Genomic DNA, 20842 nt, shown 5'->3' with positions numbered 1-20842 from the left:
TGGGCCAAGGGGGCTCCTCTGGCCCGAAGACAAGCCCTGGTGTTCCCCGGCCACCTCTGTGCGCAGGGGCGGGGAGGGGACGTGGGCAGGGCCTTGACACCCATTTCAGCATTCCTGTCTGTATTGAACCTGTGCCATTCAGTTCCCTTTGTGGTTACTCACTAACGCACTTCCCTTGCTGCCCCCAGCCCCGGGCCCTGGCCCGCTGCTTGAGACTCTTGTGAGCTTGTTTCTTGAGCCTTGCCTCTGGCGCTGACTGCGTTTGGCCTCAAGGGATTACTTGGTTTTTCCCCTGCATGTCCCCCGTCCCCAGGCAACCTGAGGGCCTGACTTACTGTGTGCTGTGCCTACCACATGCCAAACCACAGCAACCCTATGAGGTCAGTGCTTGGAGGGCATTTGATGGATGAGGCTCAGAGAGAGTAAGCGAGTTGCCCAAGGTCACACAGCTAGGGCAGGATGCAGCAAAAACTGGGGCTCAAGGTCTGGGGGACCTGAAGACCCGCATGTCTTGCGGCCTTTCCTGCTCCAGGCTGGCCGCCCTTGACCCCAGCGCGTCAGCTCTCAGTTTAACTTTCAGCACCTTCTCCCATTAGGTGTCTGTCTCTGAGGTCCCACCCCGACCAAATCAAATCATTTTGTATTACTTGGTTTCCTTTTCCCTGCCCCCGTTGGTCCCTTTCCAGAACCCTGGCTCACGTATTTCCCTGCATTTCCCCTATATGCGTACAGAGTTCTTTCCCACCCCGACATCCCCCACGGTGGCTTCTCAGGACACACAGCAAGAAAGAAGTCCCACGGGTTTCGAACGGAGTAGGGGTCTCCACTGCCATCCCCTGCCGCAGATCAGCAAGCGGGGGCCCAGAGAGGCAGGGTGACGTGCTGAGGCCACACAGCTGGTGGCCTGCCTGGGAATCTAGGTGTGCTTCTAAACGCCAGTGTGTCCCTGAGCACAAGGTGCTTACGGGGCGTCTGGTGGTCCATCCTGCTGTCCAGATTCCCGTGGGCAAAGAGCCACGTGTGACCTCACCGAGGGGTGGAGCCGTGGCCCCTGTCTTTATCAGCGTTTGGCAAAACGAATTCCAATCTCTTGCCATGTGTCTGCGGAGGGGGACGAAGGGAACAACTGCCCAGGGGGGCTGGGCGCCTGAGAAAGGTCTGCCCCACCTTCCCGTCATCCCCAGCTGTTCTCCAGGAGCCAGACCTGTGCTTCTCCAGGCCGTGGCTCACGCCCGCGTTGACACTTAAGGCCTACAAAGCCCTCGGAGGGCAGGCTCCGCCAGGGGCCCGGGGGCCAGGAAAATGCAGGCCCTGCTCCACTGTCGCCCGGCAACGCCACACACAAACATTCGCTGCCGGGAAGAGGCGAGCGGCATTAAAGCCGCCTGACGGGGAGGTGATGGGGCAGCAGGGAGAGGCGGAGGTAGACAGTGTGTAATTGCCAAGCCGGAAGGCTGGCCTGTGGCCAGCGCATCGAGTTTAACCGTCTGTGTCACTGCCCTCCACGTTCAAGGAGAATGCTGCCTGCGGCCATGATTCCGGGCTGAGGGCCCTGTCGCGGTCTGGCCTGGGCCGACCCTGGGAGGGCACACGTGGGGTCAGCTCTTGGTGCGGGTTCCCACCCCTCCATCACATCACATCACAGCCCGGGCAGCTGCGCCCGGACCCGGGTGTGGAAGGGGAGGCCAGCCCCGGCTCCGGGGCGCCCCTCCACGGGCGCCCCTGCACGTCTGAACAGGGCCTCGGGTCCCCTCCTCCCTCTGCCCTGCCCCTGCGGCCGTGGGCTCGCTGCTTTGGAAACGGCTTCCAAGGAGGGAACGGGCTCGCGGAGGATCTTTTGCTCGACCACAGCCCCCTGTCCCTGATGGGCTGCTCCAGCAGACCAGGCAGAGCTCAGCCGAAGCCGGGAGCCAACACGGAGACCCTGAGGCTTTCAGGTGGGTTTTGGCAATGCTAGAAGCATCTCCCGCCCTCCTGTTGTTCTTCCTTCTCAGGCTCACCTTTCCTCCGTGAACCTCCCACTCGGCCCCAAATTGGCCACAAAGCCCCCTCACACACGCCCACAGCGGCTGTGCACTGGGCACCCGGGAAAGACACGGGAGAAGGGCAGGGCAGGAGCAAAGCTGTCCCCGCAAAGGCAGCCGGCCCCTTGGCCTATAGAAGGTCAGCCCGACAGCAGGCTGTGAAATCTGATAGCAGTCCTGTAGCTTCCAAGAAATAATTATTCCCAGGAAAGTGTTTTCAATTTTAGATAAACTGCTGTTTAAAACGCGGAGAGGACAGAACACGAACAGTGGCAACAGCGTGCGGCTTCCCCCAGCGGGCCCGTCATTAACCATTGCTCCCCGAGCTAAAGGCTGTGGCTCTATCCCCAATTAACAGCCACATTCCAGCAAGCTCCCTGTTTATCAAGGCATTAGCACTGACATCTGGGGACGGCGCCTGCCCAGGCCCGCCAGCAGGGAGGACGGAGCGCCCAGCCACCCACGCTCGCACCAGGGCCCCGGCCTCAACCAAGGGTGGGCCCCTGCGAGGCCGGCTTCTTCCCGGTGCCTGCCCACCGCCGCCGTGTCATTCCCTCACCAGCTGAGTGTGGGCCAAACGGCCCCGTGACACGCGTGCCGCTCTGATTGTGTGTGTGGGCACGCACGTCCGTGTGGGAAAACCTCGTTCCAGGAGAGGATGGCATCCGGGGAGGATTCTCCAAGGAATTCTCTGAGAACAGAGATGACTTCCCTCCCCTTCTCAAGCCTGTGTGTGTGTGTGTGTGTGTGTGCACGTGGGCGCACACCTGTTTGTATATGAGCGTGTGTGTATGTGTGTCTGCAAGCTTGTACGGGTGTGTATGTGAGTGTGTGAGTGTGTATGTAGGGGTGCCAGAGCTTCTCTCTTCTGCCAATATCTCCCTTACATTATGTGCCCACTTTCCCTTCCTTTCCCTCATTATCACCAAAGCGTCGACGAAACACCCTTCTGCCCCTTTCTCTAGGCCTGTATGAATCCTGGCCACCCCAGCTGTACCACTTGTAGGTACATGCGCCATGGTCCCGCCAGTGCTTGTGAAAGCAGGAAGCCCGCCAGCTGCCTCATTCCAACGACCCGGGACCACAGGGGCTGGGAAACCGCTCATCTGCACCACCGGCCCTTTCCATGCGTGGCCCTGCCCCGGCCCCGCGGAGCACCTGCCCCCTTGCTGGCCGGCTTTCATGACCTCTGTGCAGCGCGTCCTTCCCTGATTCCCCGAATGTGAGCATCTCCCCGGGTCTGGCTCTGCTCCAACACCCTCCCTCCCTCACCGCAGCAGGGCCAAGCCACCCCCAGGAGCACAGTGGTGACGTTGGGACCCTGAAATCCGCAGCTCTGGCCTCAGCTGTCCGTCACTCTCACCTGGATGCTCTTGTAGCGCTTTGGATTCAAATGCATCAAAGCACATCCCCTAAATTCTGTCCCCTAACAGTGTTCCCCATTTCTGCCAGCGACATCTGTCACTATTCTGTCGGCCCACACTTGAGAATCGTGTTCGATTCGCCCGTCCCTCCTCCAAAGCCTGCTTCCAAATCCCGGCAGGTCCTTATCCAGTTTCTACGTCTCTGGTGATTTGCCTCACCAGTCAGTGTCCATTCTCCATCGTCCCCCCAGTCCCTGCAGTTCAAGCGAAGACAGCCATGCTCCCGGGGGCCCCGGGGTGGGCCATGGCCCAAGCCGGCCAATTCCAGCCAGACAGCGGCAGCCCTAAGGATTTTTCTGGAACTGTGGGGACAGGGCGCCCTTTCTATCATGGTCACTCTGCTAATAAACTGTAAGCCGGAAACTGCTGGTGGCCATCTTGTCATCGCTTGGCGTAAGTACCTGGAATCAGCCATGCCTGAAGCCAACTACCTTTTAACATGTTGGTTTCCTGAGCCAGTATTTTTTTTCTTTTTTAACTGAGCCAGTTTGAGTGGCGGTTCTCTGCCTTACAATCAAGAGTCCCGCCTGGCATAGCCCTGAGGGACCTGACCTCCCTCTGTTTGGAGCTCTAGATCCTTGCTTCCCTTCCCCTTCATCGGGCTCTGACCACATTCACCTTTGCAGGCGCTGGGGGCAGGGTGCCTGTCCCCTGCGTGCCAGCCAGCGGCCTGTGGGTGATCATTACTGATGGAGTGCAGATGACCCCCACAGCCACCTCTCCCTTCCCAGCCCCTGGACACAGCGCCTAATTGCTTTCCCTATGCTAGCTCAGCCGTTACCATCACCTGACACGGGAGCGATGATGGTCCCCCATTCTGCCAATCAGGAAACTGAGGCGCGGAGCAGCTATAGAACATGGCCAAGGCTTCCTTGGGGGATGGCTAAGCTGAGCTCTCTAGCTGTTCCAAGCACCCTAGTCCTGTGTGCATTATGCCGGAGGCCCCCCCGCACCATCATGGGCCGGGTGTGAAGTGGCCTTGATCCCACGTCTAACTGCTCGGTCTTAGCTGCCCCTTTGAATCTGTACGTCCGGGGACGGACCCCACCAGACAGCCTTCACCCAGTGGCCTGTGTGGCCAAATAGGTTGCTATTCCAGGCAAGAGAGGCTGGCGTTAGGGCTACCCTTGGGAGGTGGCCAACTGTCCCTGATTCTACACTTTGGTGGCTGCCTAATTTTGCAGAGCCATGTAGACAGAGTGTATGCACTGAAAACAATCCCTCGGAGTCCCTTAGACTCAACTGACGAAAACTTCCTCCACTGTATCTCCAGTTGCATAACAGGACAGCCCAGTTTGTTCTTCTTATCATTCCCCAGATGTGGACGAGAAAATTGGGGCTCGGGGACGCTCTAAGTAAATCTCCTGGCGTCAGGGGAATAGTCTCTGTCTTGCTGACATCACCAGGATTTGGCCCCTTCGGTGAAGTTCATCGATCGAACAAATCGTACATCACCGGCGGAGCTCAAGAGTCCCAGGTGAACAGCCACGTCCAACGTGGTAAGAGACATGATGCTATTAAGCATAGGTGACTGTGCATTCTCCCAACTGGAGAAGGTGACCGTGTTGGGGAAGGTTCTGGAGAAGTGACACTGCCCTGCTGGTCAGTTGGTCAAGACACAGACATGGGCCCCCAGAGGACATACGCAAACTTCTTAGGTCTTCTCCAGGCTGGCTCTCACGGTTGTTCCCCTGTAAGCTTGGCCACGCACCCATATTTTTTCTTATCTTCCATACAGACGCAAGATCAGTAACATCCATTTTAGAGACAAGGAAACCAAAGTGCAAAGGGATCCAGACTCGGCCCTTTTGTCGCCGTTCTGAACTTTGAAGAGCCTTCTTCACTCTAGAGCTCCTTGTGGGACCCATCAAGGCCACTCAGCTTTTCCCCTGCTCGATCTTCTCCCCTCACTCTGACTCAAGAGTTGACCTGGAGACCACAGCCTAGTAAACCTCCTCCATGCCAGTTTCCATCTCAAAAAAGTCTGCATCCTAGAGAACCTCGTCTGACTTTGGTAGCCTGTGAATAACAAAACATCCAAATTAACAGTGACCTAAATATGTCAGAAATCAATTTCTCACGTAAGGGTCTCGAGTCCCAGGCTGGTAAGGTAACTGGGATGGGGATTGTAAGATCTAGGTGTAAGTAACTCAGGGTTCAAGATGGCTGCTCGAGCCGCCCATCGGGTCCCTTTTCCAGCGTGCACGGAGGAGAGAGCAAAGAGGGAGGCACTGGTTTCTCCAGATCGCACTCCGGAAGTTGCTTTGGCTCGGATCCCATAAATCAGACTTGCTCGCATGGCCACACATGGCTGCAAGCCGAGGCTGGGACATACAGCCTTTACTGGGGGAGCGGGGCACATATCTGGTGAAAAACTGGGGGTTTTATGTCTCAGGGAGAAGGGGAGGATGGATATTTGCAACAAGTACCAGGTTCTGGATGTGTGCCCCCCTGCAAAGCTACCTGGGGCTGTTTGGAGCACCAGGGAGGGCAGAGGCTGTGTGTGGACTTCCTGGCACTTGGGGAGCACTCCTGCCGGTCTTTGGAGATCACCCCCTCAACTCTACACCTTGGTTTCGATCCCCGAGGACCAGGACCGTCTGCTCTTGCTCCACGGGCCCTTCGGCCTTGCTTGGGGCCTCCCTGAAGGGCCAAATCACCTCACCCCCTCCCTCCCAGAAGCTCCCAGGGGAAGAATGACTTCTCCTCTCACCTGCCCCCTCCCTGTCGCTTTGATCTTGTGGCTCCTTAAGTGAGCGTCTTTCAGTCCCTCCTAGGGCAAAGAGGCATCCCTTGTTTACCCACAAATAATTAACTGCCATAGTCATTTAACATATACACAGACGGCATCACCGTAATTACAGAAAATACATTACACATCGGGTACACGGAATGGGGGCAGTTCACCAGCCAGTGAGGCCTGGAATCAGAGGTGAATGGATGTATCAGCTGGCCCTGGGTTTTATCCCCATCCCCGGCTGGGCCCCTTTGTGCACTGCCAAGCCTCTGTCCACGCCTTGTAGGCCATGAAGCTGTGATGAGTGGCCCTCTCTGGGCTCGTGTGTATACAGCCGAGCCTACCCCCGCGTTCCTCGTTTCGCTGAGGCAGTAGAAACAGTGGGTTTGGGGAGGGCTGTGCCATTGACCAGAGGAGAGGAAGCCACGGAACAGGGTGGAGAGGAAGGGGCTGGGGAGGGGAAGGGGAGGGAGGAGAAAGACAAGGACTAACCGAAGGAGGCGTGCGCAAAGGCAGAGGGAGGGGTCCAGAACGCCTTCCTTAGGGTGCTTACCCGCAAGGGAAAACAATGGGGAACGTCTATAGCTGGGCGTAAAAAGGGTGCACTGAGCCCAGCGGTTCTGATTCAGTGGGTCCGGGTGGGGTCTACCTCACTTCCGGATGCTGCTGCCGCCGCCGGTCCGAGGACCACACTTTGAGTAGGAAGGGTTCACAGTAATTTTCAAATCCATTCTCTTCTTTGATCCTCACCGTGACCCTGTTTTATAGCCGAGGGAATTGAGGCTCACGGGTGCCAAGTGCCTTGTGGGAGGTCCCGGGCCAGCCAGCCCGTGGCTTTCTGTTTAGTATGGGGAGCCGTGTCTCCGGGTGAGCTGGACAACCCTTGTGAATGTCGGGGGCTGGGGAGGACAGGTCCAGCTCAGGGGGTCAGAGAATGCCTGGCATGTGTCCTGCATGGGAGCCCAGAGGTCTTGTTCTGGAACACGAAGAAGCCAAGGCGCACGCAGGAAAGAAATGGCTGGGGGTGCTTAACGCAGGATAGGATTAAACAGAGGAGCAGACTATGATCTGTTAGCCTGGGCCAAGCTGGACTTGGTTACCCAGCCGTTTGCCAGGCATTGCTCAACCCGAGTATTGGTTGTTTCTTGCAAAATATTCACACTTCATAAGATCAGATCCTTGAGAGAGAGACAGAGCACAAGCAGGAAAGGGGCAGAGAGAGAGAGAGAGAGATACACGAATAGGAAGCAGGCTCCAGGCTCTGAGCCGTCAGCACAGAGCCCGACGCGGGGCTCGAACCCACGAACCGCGAGGTCATGACCTGAGCTGAGGTCGGACGCTTAACCGACCGAGCCAGTCAGGCGCCCCTGTAAATGTCTCGAGGAAGGGCATCCTCTGGGTAGGGGGTGGGGGGTGTGCGCCGAGAGAGGCGGTAAACGAGGTAATGCATGCAAAAAGCTTAGCATTGTGCTGTGGGCTCACTGTGCAACAGTCATTGTGAGTTATCTTAATAAATCAGACAGGCATCTTGAAGTCTGATGGAAGGGCTTAGTGGCAAGGACCTCCCTGCCATGGGTCAGCAACACCTCCGAGAACCACCAGTGAGGAGCCTTACGGATGTTGTCAGTTCTTACAGAACTGAGAATTCACCAGGGAGATGCCAAATTACAAACAGACCCCTAAGGAATGAGCGAATTCAGGGGTCCGCGAGGGGCCCATATTGGCTAGAGGTGGGGTGGACCCTCTGGGAAGGCGGTGCGGAGGGAGGAGGAGAAAAACGACATGGGCTCTCCGAGAAGGTAGATGCCAGAAGAGGACGAAACGTGCAAGGATTTTACTGGGGGACGTTTCTGTGAGAGAAACAGGGAGGAGCTGGGCAAGGCTGAGAGAGCCCCCGAAAGGCTGTGATGCCCTCTGACCTGAGAGAGGGCAGGGAGGTGGGCAGGAGCAGCCTAGACTTTCCCGAAGTCTCCGGAAGGTTCAACAAAGCCGGCAGACTGTCCTCAAACGAGCCAGCCACCAGGGGAGTCCTGTTTCCCGAAGGCACATGACCCCCGTAGCACCAAGCCTTGCTCGGTCAGTGGCCGGGGTGGCCAGTGGGAAGCGCTGTCTTGGCCCGAGGGCTGGTTAGATCTCAGAGCTCGGCAGCTGGGACCCTGTGCGGTTTTGGTCCCTGGAGTTGGAGGGCTGTGAGGCCGAGCTTCCAGAACTGTCGCTTTCCAATAAGCTGCCTACCGGAAGGGAAAGCCCTTGAACTCTGTTGGCACAGGGGCCCCAAGCCAACCGCAGTGCCTCCCGTGTGGTTGCCCCTCTATAAACATTTGTTAACTGATTGCGAGACCAGAAGCCAAATCCTGCCGTCCTGAAGTGCCCGCTTGCCTTTTACTAAATGTGCCCTCAAAACGAGACCGATTCCTTTATTTCTGAAACTCTTCCCTTTTGTGACATTAAGCCGTTTTTGCAAAAATCGCCGGGGCCTGGTGCGGCCCAGTGTCAAAGTCCTGCAGGGTGAGAGGCTGGGGCCTTTTCCGTGGGTTGTGGCCAACTGGGCCCTGCTGGATTAATTCCCTGGGGAGAGCCTCGGTCTGGGAGAGCCACCTGGGGGTCAGATCCGCCGCGAGACAGGAATCCACGTAGTGGCTCCCCTGCTCCTAGAAGGAAAAGCCCTGTATGTGGCTCACGCCATTCCCTGCCCCTCTGCCCCCCAGGCAGCACGTCGTCGTCTTGGGGACTCTGTGCAGAAAGCCTGCAGCAGACACAGCAGCCAGATGAGGGAGGGGGCTTTGGAAGCCGGGAAACTGGGCTTCTCATTAGGAGACAAGTGGCGGCGACCCACGGGAACGGCCTCTGTCGCCCCCGAGGGTCCTGGGGTCTGGCGCCCAGGGGCAGCCTCAGCCCTGCTTGTCTGGAGGCTGCCGAGCCGGCCGGGAAGTGGTTTCCTCCGCTGGCGCAGGCAGGACGCTCTGCATCCGTCGTCTACGCACGGGCTTCTGCCTGGAGAGGAAGATAAAGCGGCTTGTTCTTCTGGCTCGACTACATTGCCGCGGTGTGGCCTGTGGCAAGCCGGCACTGATTACCGAGTGTGGGTACGTGCACGGGCGTGCGTGCATGCGTGGGTCCGCACGCGTGTTAGGGAGGGGGGCTTGATGCCGAAGAGGGGGCCGTGTGAGCGATGCTAAATTTCTCACATGACAGTTATGTCGCTGAGAATAAATTGAACAGAATCTGTTAGCGCCCGTAACCTACAATCCCCAAACACCACCAGCAATAACGATAACGGATAGCGCTCACACAGCCCTTGCTACGGGCAGGTCCTGGTCGGGGCTCTTTACATGAATGAACTCATTTAACCCTGACAGTGCCTGATGAGGAAAGTCCCGCTACGTTCCCCACTTTACAGATGGGCAAACCGAGGCACAGAGAGGCTAGGTCGCTTGCTTCGGGTGATTCATGCTGGAAGTGGCGGCACTGATGATACTCCACCACTCGCCTCCAGGATATGATTGCCTTACAGTCCTTCAGCGTGGCTCATCCCCATGTAGGAGTGGCGTTCTGTAAGGGCGGCATTGCGGAGCACCGACGCTGGGGAAATCTATGCCTCACATGAAAAAATCTATGCCTCTATGTCGCCTGCTCGTTCATTATTTCCCGGGGATTAAGTGGCCAAACAATCCTGGCCACACGTGCCTTCCAGATTGCTGGATCGTGAATACACCAAGGCAGGGTTAGGGAGTCGCGGCCGTGTAGACGCCTCTCCGAAACGCGGGCGCCGGGCCATGAGGATAGATGCGATACCCTGGGCTCTGCAGCTCTCTGAGGGCCCTTCTGAAGATCGAACAAAGATTAGATCGGTTACTCTTGGTTTGGTGATCACCGCATGTCTTCTCTTTTTACCCTATTTAGGCCTGTTGGCCTTGGAGAACTGGCTTGGGGTTCACAGAAGCTTAGTGGGCTACAGTAAAAATAGCCATTTTATGATCTCTGATAGTTTCTACGGGTCGAGATTTCAGGAAGGGCTCGGCCAGGTGGTTCTGCCCCGGGGCCTCTGATGTGGTTGCAGTCAGACGCAGCCGGGGGCGGTGGGGGGGGGGGCAGGCACTTCTGTCCCAGCCTGTGGTCTCACGGCCTCTCCACGTGGTCACTTAGCATGGGCCACTTTGACCTCCCTTACATCGTGGCGGCCTCAGGCTGGCGAGACGCGGTGGCTCAGGGCTCCGAGCCTAAGTGCTGTGCTGAGCCCGTCAGAGGCTGCGTCGTCTTTTATGACCTGGACTCAGGAGTCATGCGGGACCATGTCCACCACGCTTAGGTTTCAGTTAAGGGAACGCAGACCTCACCTCTCCACGGAAGGAATATCCAGGTCACCAAGAAGAGCCATCCTTGGAAAGTACCAGCTGCCACAGGCGGGGTATGGAAGGGGCTCTGGGTCTGTGTGACGGGCCTACAGGGGTCTCTCGACTCAGACTGTGTCCCCGAGAATTACACCTCTGCCACCGAGCTGCCTGACGGGACGGCTCAGCGGTGCTAACTGGGTGCTGAATGGGGACTCGCCTAGAGCAGGAGCCCTGAGAGGTCAAGGCTGAAGGAAGACAGTGAGGGGAGGGGTCCCAAGAGGCTGCATGAGCTGAGTGACAGCCATGCAGATGAGACGGCAAAACCAGTGACCCAAGCCTCACGGATCAGAGAGGCCAAACGGTGGATGATGGGGCGAGAGTGGCTGAGCTCAGACTGCCCTACGGAGACCCCGGACCCAGCTCTGGAGCAGGGGAGGGGAAAGAGCGGGGGCCAGGGCCTTTGCAAGGGGCGCTGGGGAAAGGGCTCTGAGGAGGGAGGGCAGGTCCTGGAATTTGACACTCGCTTGACTTGGCTCGGTGTTACCCGGCCGGTGTGGTCCCCGGCCACCAGCACCCCGGGCAGGCGGAAACACGTCCCCCTCAGAGGAGAGGCCGAGGTCTCGGGGAGGGGGCTGTGGGTAGAGGGGCTGCATCCCAAATCCCTGCCTGGGACCTTGTGGCCCGCAGCCAGGCCGACATGAGAAATTGATTACGTGGCCAACTTGACCGCTTAAGGCCTCGGCAAGCGAAGAGCGACATCCATAAAGTGCTGCCCCCCACACCGGGCGCCTCCGCGGCCTCTGTTTGAAGGTAAATCCATCCATAAGCCTGCCGTCACTCTGGGCTTAATGTACATGATTTCTGGCATTTACAGCAGCGCAGCTCCGAATGCTGGAAGAAACTCCAGCAGAATAATTTGCCAGGGGAAGGCGCGCAGAGTGGCAATTGCTCACGGCACATCTGAACAGCGGCGGCTCCTGGGAAAACATGCTTCCTGACAAGGCGCGGCCCACTGGCCTCTCCCCGCCGCTAACCCCGCCGCTAAGGAGGGTTTGGCTGAGAGGGAGATTGGACGCTCTGTGCGCTTTTGTGCCACGCGTGGGCCCTGATGCTGGGCGTCTCGGAGCCCCTGACGGGGGTTGGTCCTCGGGGCCCTGAGGATTCTCTTGGACGCGGGGACCCTCCGCTTTGATTCAAAGTGAGCCACGGTGGTGTAGTCTCGTCCCTTGGCTGGAGGGGCTGGGGGCAGCCGCCACACCCGCTCGGGGGCGGCTGGCTCCCATCTGAGCCCCTGACAGCACGCCCGGGCATCCTTCTACGCCCTTCTGGCTATCTCCTTGGCAGCCCGCTCCCCTCTCCTGTCTGCCCCTCTGCTTCGTTCGGTTTCTCTGAATTGCCCTCCTTTTTCTGTTTCTGCACCCCTCGCTTTCCACCTCTCTCTGAGTCTCTTTCCCTTTACGTGTCTTCCTGCTTTCCTCTGTCTCTCCGTTCCTCCCTTTGTCTCTGTGTGTCTCAGCTTCCATCTGTGTGCGCTTGACTCTCTTAGCCTCTGAGTGTCTCTCCGTGTCTCTTACTTCCTGGCTCTGTCTCTCTGTTTCTATTCCTTCCTATCTTTCTCTGGCTGTCTCCCTTTCCCTCTCTTGTCTCTCCACCCCTGTCTCTGTCTTTCCCTATCTCTCTCAACATTTCTGTCTCTCTGCCTGTCTGTGAGTCTCCTTGCCTATGTCTCTTTCCCTCAATTTCTCTGTCTCTGCGCCTCTCGCTTTTCTCTGTCCTGGACCCTGTGGCGGTGCACGGCCTGAGAAGGCACAGCGTCCGGAGTGGACCGTGGAACCGGCAACTCCAGCCCTGTATTCTCTGTTCTTCAGCAGCGTCCCTGCCCGCCCGGTCCTCCCAGCCAGCCAGTGAGGTGTTAACTCTCTGAGCAGATTGGAGAAACACGTATGGGTGCACCTCCCGGCACTGCCCCCTCCTTGTCTCTGCTGCGGGGACTCTGTTCCTTCCTCCCGTCTCCTTTAGGTATTTGACTTGAGGGCACTGGTGTCTACCCACGTAATGCAGACGTGACCCCCCCGATCCAGATTTGGATGCCACGGAATTCTCATACTGGTTCCCCTTCTAAAAAGCGGGCTGTTCAGGGTGAGGTTACACACACACACACACACACACACACACACACACACACCCCAGACCAACCATGAAATGAGGATTCACGTGTAAGGGATTTATGCAGGAGGTGCCACGGGAATTTGGGAAGGGAGTGGGGACAGCACCAGGAAGGAGGGGACACAGGCCAAGGGGTGATTTCGGGCAAGGTCGTTGGAGGGCAGCCTCAGCCTCTTGTACAGGGGAACCGAGGAGGGCACACTATGCCTCTGTGTTGTCCCACCCCAGGTCAGGGACCATGGGACAGTGGTTCGTCAGCAGTTGTGAGGGGGCAGAGGAGGGGAGACATAAGGTCCCAGGCATTTTCAGTTCCCACACTTGTAGGCAGAGGCCCGGCAGCCTGAGGGTAGTCCTTGGAAGACAGGCTGTAGGCGTAGGGCACCAAAAGCATGCTCTCGAGTGGGGGCGCACAGGCAGTACAAAAGGCATCCCAGGGGCTCTGGACAGAGCACGACACCGTCTGCTACACTCACACCTTCACTGTCAGCACGGAGCCCGACGACCTGAACCCACGAACTGCGAGATCCTGACCTGAGCCGAGGTGGCACGCTTACCCGACCGAGCCCCCCAGGCGCCCCCTCGCTCCCACTGTTCTTAAAAGACAAACCGGAAGCAAAGCACACCAGGTATGACATGGGAGCCATCGGTCCGCTCGTCACACGGTGAGCCCAGCCACCCTCCCTGAATCTTACGTATACCAGGCATGAGTCTATGGGCCTTTTGTTTATTAACTCAACAGCTCCCCACAACAACCCCATGAAATAGTTACTCTAATTGTCCCCCGTTTTACACACCGGGAGAAACTGAGGCGCAGAGAGGCTGTGTCCCCACGGGACTCTGTGAGTAAGTGGCAGAGCTACGCCCAATAGCCTCCAACATGTGGTCTGGAACACATAGAAGTGATCCCCCTCCCCCAGCATTAGAAACACTGACTTTCATCCCTCCCCAAACACTCCATTTTTAGAAATAAACTCTGAATGTCAACTTGTACTGATTTTTGCAGCGGTTTTCATGTTTTCCAAAGCCCACGTTTCACAGCCTCTGGTCTTAAATTTGCTACTTTTTGGGATAAGTGCCAAATGGCACAGCACAAAAAGAGACCCTTAAAAAGGAGAGAGGCCGTGCCTTCTCTGTCAGCCCAGCCCTGAGAAAAACCTTCACCCTCTAGCCAACCACAGCAATGAAAGCTTTTGCCTCGGCGGGCAAAGGGTAGGGATGTGGGACATAGTCAACAGGCTTGGTGACCACCAGACAGTGGACAAAAAACTCATCAGGGCGTTCGTAAGCGTGGACTGCCTAACTGGCCTCCCAGAGTCCACTCACACCCCTTCTTTGCAAGGCAGCCAAAACCATGCAAATAAACTGACACGTTTTAAAATTTGTTTTAATGTTTATTTATTTTTGAGACAGAGAGAGAGAGAGAGAGAGCACGTGCAGCGGAGGGGCAGAGAGAGAGGAAGACACAGAATGAGAAGCAGGCTCCAGGCTCCGAGCCGTCAGCACAGAGCCCGACACGGGGCTTGAACCCACAAACCACGAGGTCGTGACCTGAGCTGTAGGCGGACGCTTAACCAACTGAACTGCCCAGGCGCCCGCACTGACGTGCTTTTATTTATTTATTTATTTATTTATTTATTTATTTATTTATTTTTAAAATTTTTAGTGTTTTTTCATTTTTGAGTGAGAGAGAGACAGAGTGAGGGCGGAGGAGGGGCAGAGAGAGAGGGAGACACAGAATCCGAACCGGGCTCCAGGCTCTGAGCTGTCAGCACAGAGCCCGATGCCGGGCTCAAACTCAGGGACCGCGAGATCATGACCTGAGCTGAACTTGGACGCTCAACCAACTGAGCCACCCAGGCGCCCCTGTTTTAAAAAAAAAATTTTTTTAATGTTTATTTATTTTAGAGAGAGAGAGAGAGAGAATGAGTGTGGGAGGGAGAGAGAGAGAGGGAGACACAGAATCGGAAGCAGGCTCTGGGCTCTGAGCTGTCAGCACAGAGCCCGACTCGGGGCTCGAACTCACGAGCTGTAAGATCATGACCTGAGCTGAAGTCAGCCGCCCAACCGACTGAGCCACCCAGGTGCCCCTGCTTTTAAACCTCCAGTGGCCTCGCATCTCTCTTGCGCTGAACACTGAACGTGGGGCAGTTGCACCGTATGACCCGGCCCCTGTGGACATCTTCAGACTCAGCCTCTACGTCTGGGGGTCGAGCCCTCATGACCTCATCTAAACCCAGTGACCCCCCCCCAAAAGGCCCATCTCCAAATATCATCATGTTGGGGTTCAACATATGAATTTTGGGGACACCCATTTAGTCCAAAACGCACATCCTTCAGGTCCCCTGAGATCACTGGAGGCAGCTCAAGGGTCTGGCTCCACGCCCCCTGGGATGTAGGGCACCTGAATTTTGGGCATGCTGGGCCTTTTCCTCCCCTCCCCACCTCTGCAGGGTAGGGGGCTCCAGAGAAAAGCTGTGTGGCCCTCCTAAATTAAAAAACCTTAGCCAAGTGACTAAGTGGGCGTGGCAGTGTCCCGATGACCCCCTGATTGCCCCCAGGACCGCAAACATGGCCCCAGGGTCCAGAGGAACTTGTCACAGGGAGGCAAAGAAGGGATGGGACTGGATCCGAAGGCAGCGTCTCAGAAATTTAGGATGAGGAAAAGAAGGAAACGGCTTCAGAAAAACCGGCTTGGGGAGCATTGCCGACAAGAGCCCAATGTGCTCTCAGAAGCTGCCGCAGGCCCCTGGGGGCGAGGAGAGCAAAAGTGCCAAGGAATTGACTTCCCCCGGGGACAGCCCTCGCCCAGGAACTGATGGGTGTGTATGAGGGTGGGGTAAGTCCTCCAGCACCCGTGCTCCTGGCGGGGATGAAGTGTGACCTCTGCTGTCTCCAACGTCACCCTCCGGGGCATTTCACTCGACATCACACCTTTGTGGGGCTCCTTCTCTAGACCCACGTTCCACTTCCTCACTCCCTCCTGGGTTTTACTGAGAACATTTCCTAAGAAGTCGCCCGACGTGGATCCTTGTCTCGGGCTCTGCTTCTGGAGGATTTGCCCTAAGACAAGTTAGTCTGAGGGCCCGAGTTGAACACCGGCCTGAGTTGTTCAAAGAGTGATAGCGACGATGGCCATTTTCAGAACACCTGCCGTGTTCTGAGCTCTTTACAAACATACTAGCCCCTGCAGTCTTCAAAGCACCTGCACAGGCAGTGAGAAAACTGAGGTTTCGTAACTTTCATTACGTTTGGCGAGCACGTAACGGTCCAGACTCGCAGGTCGAGAGTTGCAGGCTTTCACCCTTGAAGGGATCCTCCTCACTGCCGTCCACCACATGCACGCCCTTCTCTGCCTTCCTGCAGGGGATCCCCTGGCTCCTGTGGGAGCACCCAACTCCTCGAACAAAGACTCTGAGCGCCACCCAGGAGCCAAGCAGTAGGTGGTGGGGTGCGGTGACGAAAAAGTCTCTGTCCTCAGTTAGTAGGAAGGACAGACAACCAAATGGACAACCTGGGTGGGAGAAGTCTGAGACAAACCACAGTTTGCTGCGGGAATTCACAGAAGTGGTACGATACCATCTGGGGGCATGGAAGGGGTCGGGGGGGGCACGTCCTGAAAGGGAGGCCTCCTCTCTGCCCTTCTAATCCTTGGAGAAAGTTACAGTCTTTTCCCCTAAGGCATCTTGTCTTTAGCCGAAGTGTTGCTCCCCATCCCCTTCAGCCTTTCCTCATTAGACTTAGTTTTCAGACTCCCTCAGTGTGTTGGTTGCCTCTCTGAAGACAGGTTCGTAAATATTCCTCCTAAAGTATGAGACTCAGCCTCGCTCAGAACCCCCAAGTGGTCTGATCAAGGCAGAAAGCAGTAGACACATGCACCATCACCTCCCATGAACGAGACCCCCTGATCCTATGAATGCATCCACAGGTGCTTCCCACAGAACCTAGAGCTACTCACACCGCTGAGACTTTTTCCATGAATGAAATGTGTCTCATTTCACATCGAAATATGTCCCGTCTCCTCTTTATGCAACTGATCTTCTAAACTGAATGCAACATTCTCCACGGGCTTCTGTTCCTCTTTGTGCTCGTTATTCTCCGCCCCCTTCATATCTATTCTTTGATCTCTGCTCTGTTCTATTCTCTCAGCAGCTGACCACTGTAGATGGCTTCACTGGGCTCCCTGGTCCTCTGGCTCCCTCTTGGTTATGGTCCATTGGAGGCACCCGTGGGAGTTTCAGGTGAGGGAGGGGGCGATGTTGGGTATTTATTTGCCCCACCCCCCAAGTCTCTCTTCCAGGTTGTCCTGTTGGCATTGGCTGCATTTTTCTACCTATAGCCACAGCTCCTGTCTTGTGGCCCTTCTTCCGTGGCTGCCACGCTGAACTGCGGCAAACCCTTCGTTCCTCTTGCCCTCTGAGGCTGTCAGTTCGGGCTGGTGAAGCGGCACGCCATTGAGTTTTCACAGTTGTAGAGGGCGGGAAGTCCAAGATCAAGGTGATGGCAGATCTTGTGTCTGGTGAGGCTGGCTTCCTGGTCTACAGACACCTGTCTTCTTGAATCCTCATAGGGCGGAAAGTACAGCAGGAGGAAGCGAGCCCTCGTGTGTCTTTTTATCAGGGCATGAACCCTGATCCGTGAGGGCTCCTCTCTCATGGCCTGATCACCTCCCGAAGGCCCTGCCTCCTCATATCACGCATCAGCATATGCGTTTCAAGGGACACCAACATGTAGTCTAGGGCACAGCCTTAGGAGCGGTCACAGCGCCCTGTTCTCGGCAGCCCCCGGATGTGTCACCATTCAACAGGCGCTCCCTTAACCCTGCCTCCGCCTCTGTACGTAGCCCCTTGGTCACGCCGTCTTCAATTAAACCTCCCGAGTGTGCGATTTGTTCCCGCCGGGGCCCTGACAGATATAGTTGAATTTCCCTGACTTTAGCTCCTCACTCCGGTCAGTGAAATCTTTCCGAGGCTTAGTTTTTCATCCACCATAACAGTTTTTATGTCCAGCTCTGTTTTACCTGCAAACTTGCTACACAAGCCCCATTTCCTGTCCAGAGTCAGCTGGCCTGCTAGGAGGCAGGAGAAGGACACACAGAGAGAGGGGAGTCCAGGAAAGTGGTCGAGTCCCACGTAAGACGGCATCGAGTGGAGATCCGTGAACTCCTGCCCTCTGCAGGAGAGGAAGATGGTCTCTGCGATAAGCCAGTCCCTACAGATACGTTGAATTCTTCCATTTCTGCAATAATCCAGTCAGTGTGTGATCTGGCCACGTGGCTGTCTCTTACTGGGCACCCCCGGCAAGCCGCCTTTACATAACGTCGCCTGAGAGAGTTACATACAAAAGGGTAAAAAGGCCCGTTCTATGACTTCACCCCAGTCGCTAACAACAGTAACGTTGCTTAGGGCAGGGCAAGAGACGGAGTTTGGCCTGCCCCCAGAGGCCTTCCTGAAGACTGACATCAACGGACTGACATCCATACCCGTGGAAGACCCAGCTAGCAATCACCATCGCCCATCTTGTCCTCTCCTTCCTGGCCACGTGGCTAAACCCCGTCTCCCAGCCCCTGGCTGTCAGATGGTCCCATGTGACTGAATCCTGGCCAGTGGAATGTGGGAGGAGATGAGATAGACCATTTCCAGTCCTGGCTTGTAAACATCCCCCACACAAGATTCTCCTGTCTTCCCCTTTCCCCGGAAGCCTTGGAGGCCGGAAATTAAAGATGGCGGCCTCATAAGACAGAAGAACCCGAGTGTCCGAATGACTCTGGTTGGGGGCGGGGGGAGCCCCTCTTGCTGCTGACATTGTGCTATGATGGGAACGAGTGATTTTGTTGCCTGAGCCACTGGGATTTGGGGGATGTTTGTTACAGCAGTTAGCCTACCCTGGATGACACGGGAATGGGTACCAGAGTGGGGTTCAAGTCCACAGAGGCATAAGGTTATTCAGTCAGCTACAATGCAGCAAACTATACTACCGGCAGCCCATTTCTGTCCATATTTTCCATAAGGATAAGCTGTGAGATTCTGTAAAATGCTTTGCATAAATTAAGAATCACTGTGTGTATTACTTCTCCCTGATCTACTGGGTGACTTAGTCTGATTTGTCTATAAAAAGATACAGAGTCAGTTTGGCCTCACTTGTACATAATGCATCCATGCTGAGTCGCAATGGCCCTCCCTCCCGCCTTCCTTCCCTCCCTCTCTCCCTCCCTTCCTTCTTCTGCCCCTGCCTTTCTTTCTTTCTTTCTTTCTTTTGCCAGGAATTCAAAAACCACCTCTTTAATAGTCGACTTAACATTTTTTTTTCCTAGTAATCGTCTTCAATTGTATGGTTCTACAATTCCTCAAATCTACATTTCCCCTTTATTTTTGAAAAGCAAGACATTTGTTCTTTTTCGGTAGATGTAGCTTCCATGAACCTAGACAAAAATATGTACCGGGACCACTTCACAGAGACTAACAGACCTGTCTTACAGTTTAACTCCATTTCCTCCCTCCCGCCCTGTGATCCTGCCTCCAATCGCCTTGCGCGTGCTTCGTGCCAGCGTTCTGCGTTCCACCTACATATTGATGCGCTGACTCCTCCCTGCAACTCCGTGGTGACTTCTTATCCCCGTTTTATAGTGGAGAACACTGAGGCGCGCACACAGAGGCCGAGCAATCTCCCTGGGGGTTTCCCAGCTTACAAGCGACAGAGCTGGGATTCCGTTCCCAGCCGTCTGCCCGCAGAGGCCACGTGCTCAACCACCACACCCCGCGGTGTCCTCTTCCAACCTCAAGGCTGGATTTGGTCTATTTTAACCGTCTTCCCTTGTTTCCCAAGTGGGTCATCTGTGCTTTCCCCTCCCCAGCAGTGTCCCTGCGAACGGAAAGAAGTACCCCAGCCTGGCAAGATTCCACTATCAGGCTGGACAAGGAAACCCAGACCACCAGGCGGTTTAAGCCAAGTCCAACCCCCCCCCCCCGGAACCCCGTCCCGCCCCCAGCAGGGAAGAAGAAGACACCCTTGGCCGTCCTGCCACCGCCCAGCCCTGACGTCGGCGGAACCCACCAAAGCCACTGTCTTGGAGACCCATTCAATTGCTACCTGGTATCTTCCCTTGGAGCACTTGGGGGGCAAAGGGGAGGGAACACGCCTGCAATGTAATTAACACTATAACAACTTGTTTCCCCCTTGGAGAATTACACCATTAGCTGCTTCAATTGTGCATGAAATATAAATTACATTACTCGGAGGCATCATGTTGGAGCAGACGCGATGCTAAGTGACGAGGCTCTCCACGGTGTGTCCCACTCCCCAGCCAGCAGGTCAGAAGGAACATGAGCCCCCGGGGCCTAAAGCCGGCAGATATGCCCCGGGATCTCCCTGGCTGTTCCGGCCTCAGGGGACCCGCGGTGGAGACTCTTTCCTGGGTAGTCCAGGAAGATGGGTCTGGGGAGCTGCATCCCCCACGCTTTTTCCCTTTCCCCTTTCTGAAAAGGTGTGGAGCTAGGACCCACTTCTTCTCACCCCCAGCCGCCACACACGAGCAGAAAAAAGGGGCTGTTTTCCTTCTCACAGCGTGTGTGTGTGTGTGTGTGTGCGCGCGCGCGTGCGCGCGCACACACAGGCACGCGTGCACCCGTGTGTGTTCGGGAAGGCTGCAGGAGCCAGTCCAGAGCATTAACCTGTCAGGCTGAGTGAGAAGCGGGTGGGCAAATCCACTTGACAAGGGAGGGAGGTAATCCTTCAGCAGTCAGGTTCAAACGTGTCCCCAGCGTTGAGTCACCCTGTCACCCATTAATTGGCCTTGCTGAAAGCGCTCGGGTTCCCCACCTGGGCCAGGCCCACACGACTGTCTACTTCCTTTCAAGGCCACCTATCTGGGCACTAACCGAAGCCAGCTCGAGACCCTTCGTTAGGGCTGGGTCGATAAGTTGCTGAGAAATGGGATGCAGGCTTCTGGTCTGCCATCCTTCTTTGGGGACAGTGAGGGAACGTTCCAGATCCTGGCATCATGAGAAGGCATCTTTGCTGTTTCAGAAAAGACATGGGTTGATTTGTATCTGTTTCCATTTTGAGAGGGGGAGGTGACACTGGGTACAATTAGCAGTGGCCTGGTGCCTGGTCCCATGGGGAATTGTGGGGAGGGCTGCCCCTGGGCGCCATCGGCAGCTG

The 20842-nt window shown here is 56.2% G+C and overlaps 1 long non-coding RNA gene across 2 annotated transcripts; it reads left to right on the top strand.

Annotated features, from left to right (window-relative positions):
• Positions 1–371: 371 nt before the first annotated feature.
• On the top strand, positions 372–8591 carry LOC102901875. Of its 2 annotated transcripts, XR_006593162.1 has the most exons (3): positions 386–1937; positions 4767–4947; positions 5187–8591. It is a non-coding gene; the product is annotated as an uncharacterized LOC102901875 (long non-coding RNA). The 2 variants fall into 2 exon arrangements; XR_002739831.2 differs by having other exon boundaries at positions 372–1937; positions 4767–8591.
• The last annotated feature ends 12251 nt before the right edge of the window (positions 8592–20842 follow it).

This window comes from Felis catus, chromosome X (assembly GCF_018350175.1).
Source record: "Felis catus isolate Fca126 chromosome X, F.catus_Fca126_mat1.0, whole genome shotgun sequence".
Classification (NCBI taxonomy): domain Eukaryota; kingdom Metazoa; phylum Chordata; class Mammalia; order Carnivora; family Felidae; genus Felis; species Felis catus.
Note: the sequence above shows the minus strand (reverse complement) of the source record. Positions and strands in the feature narration are given on the sequence as shown.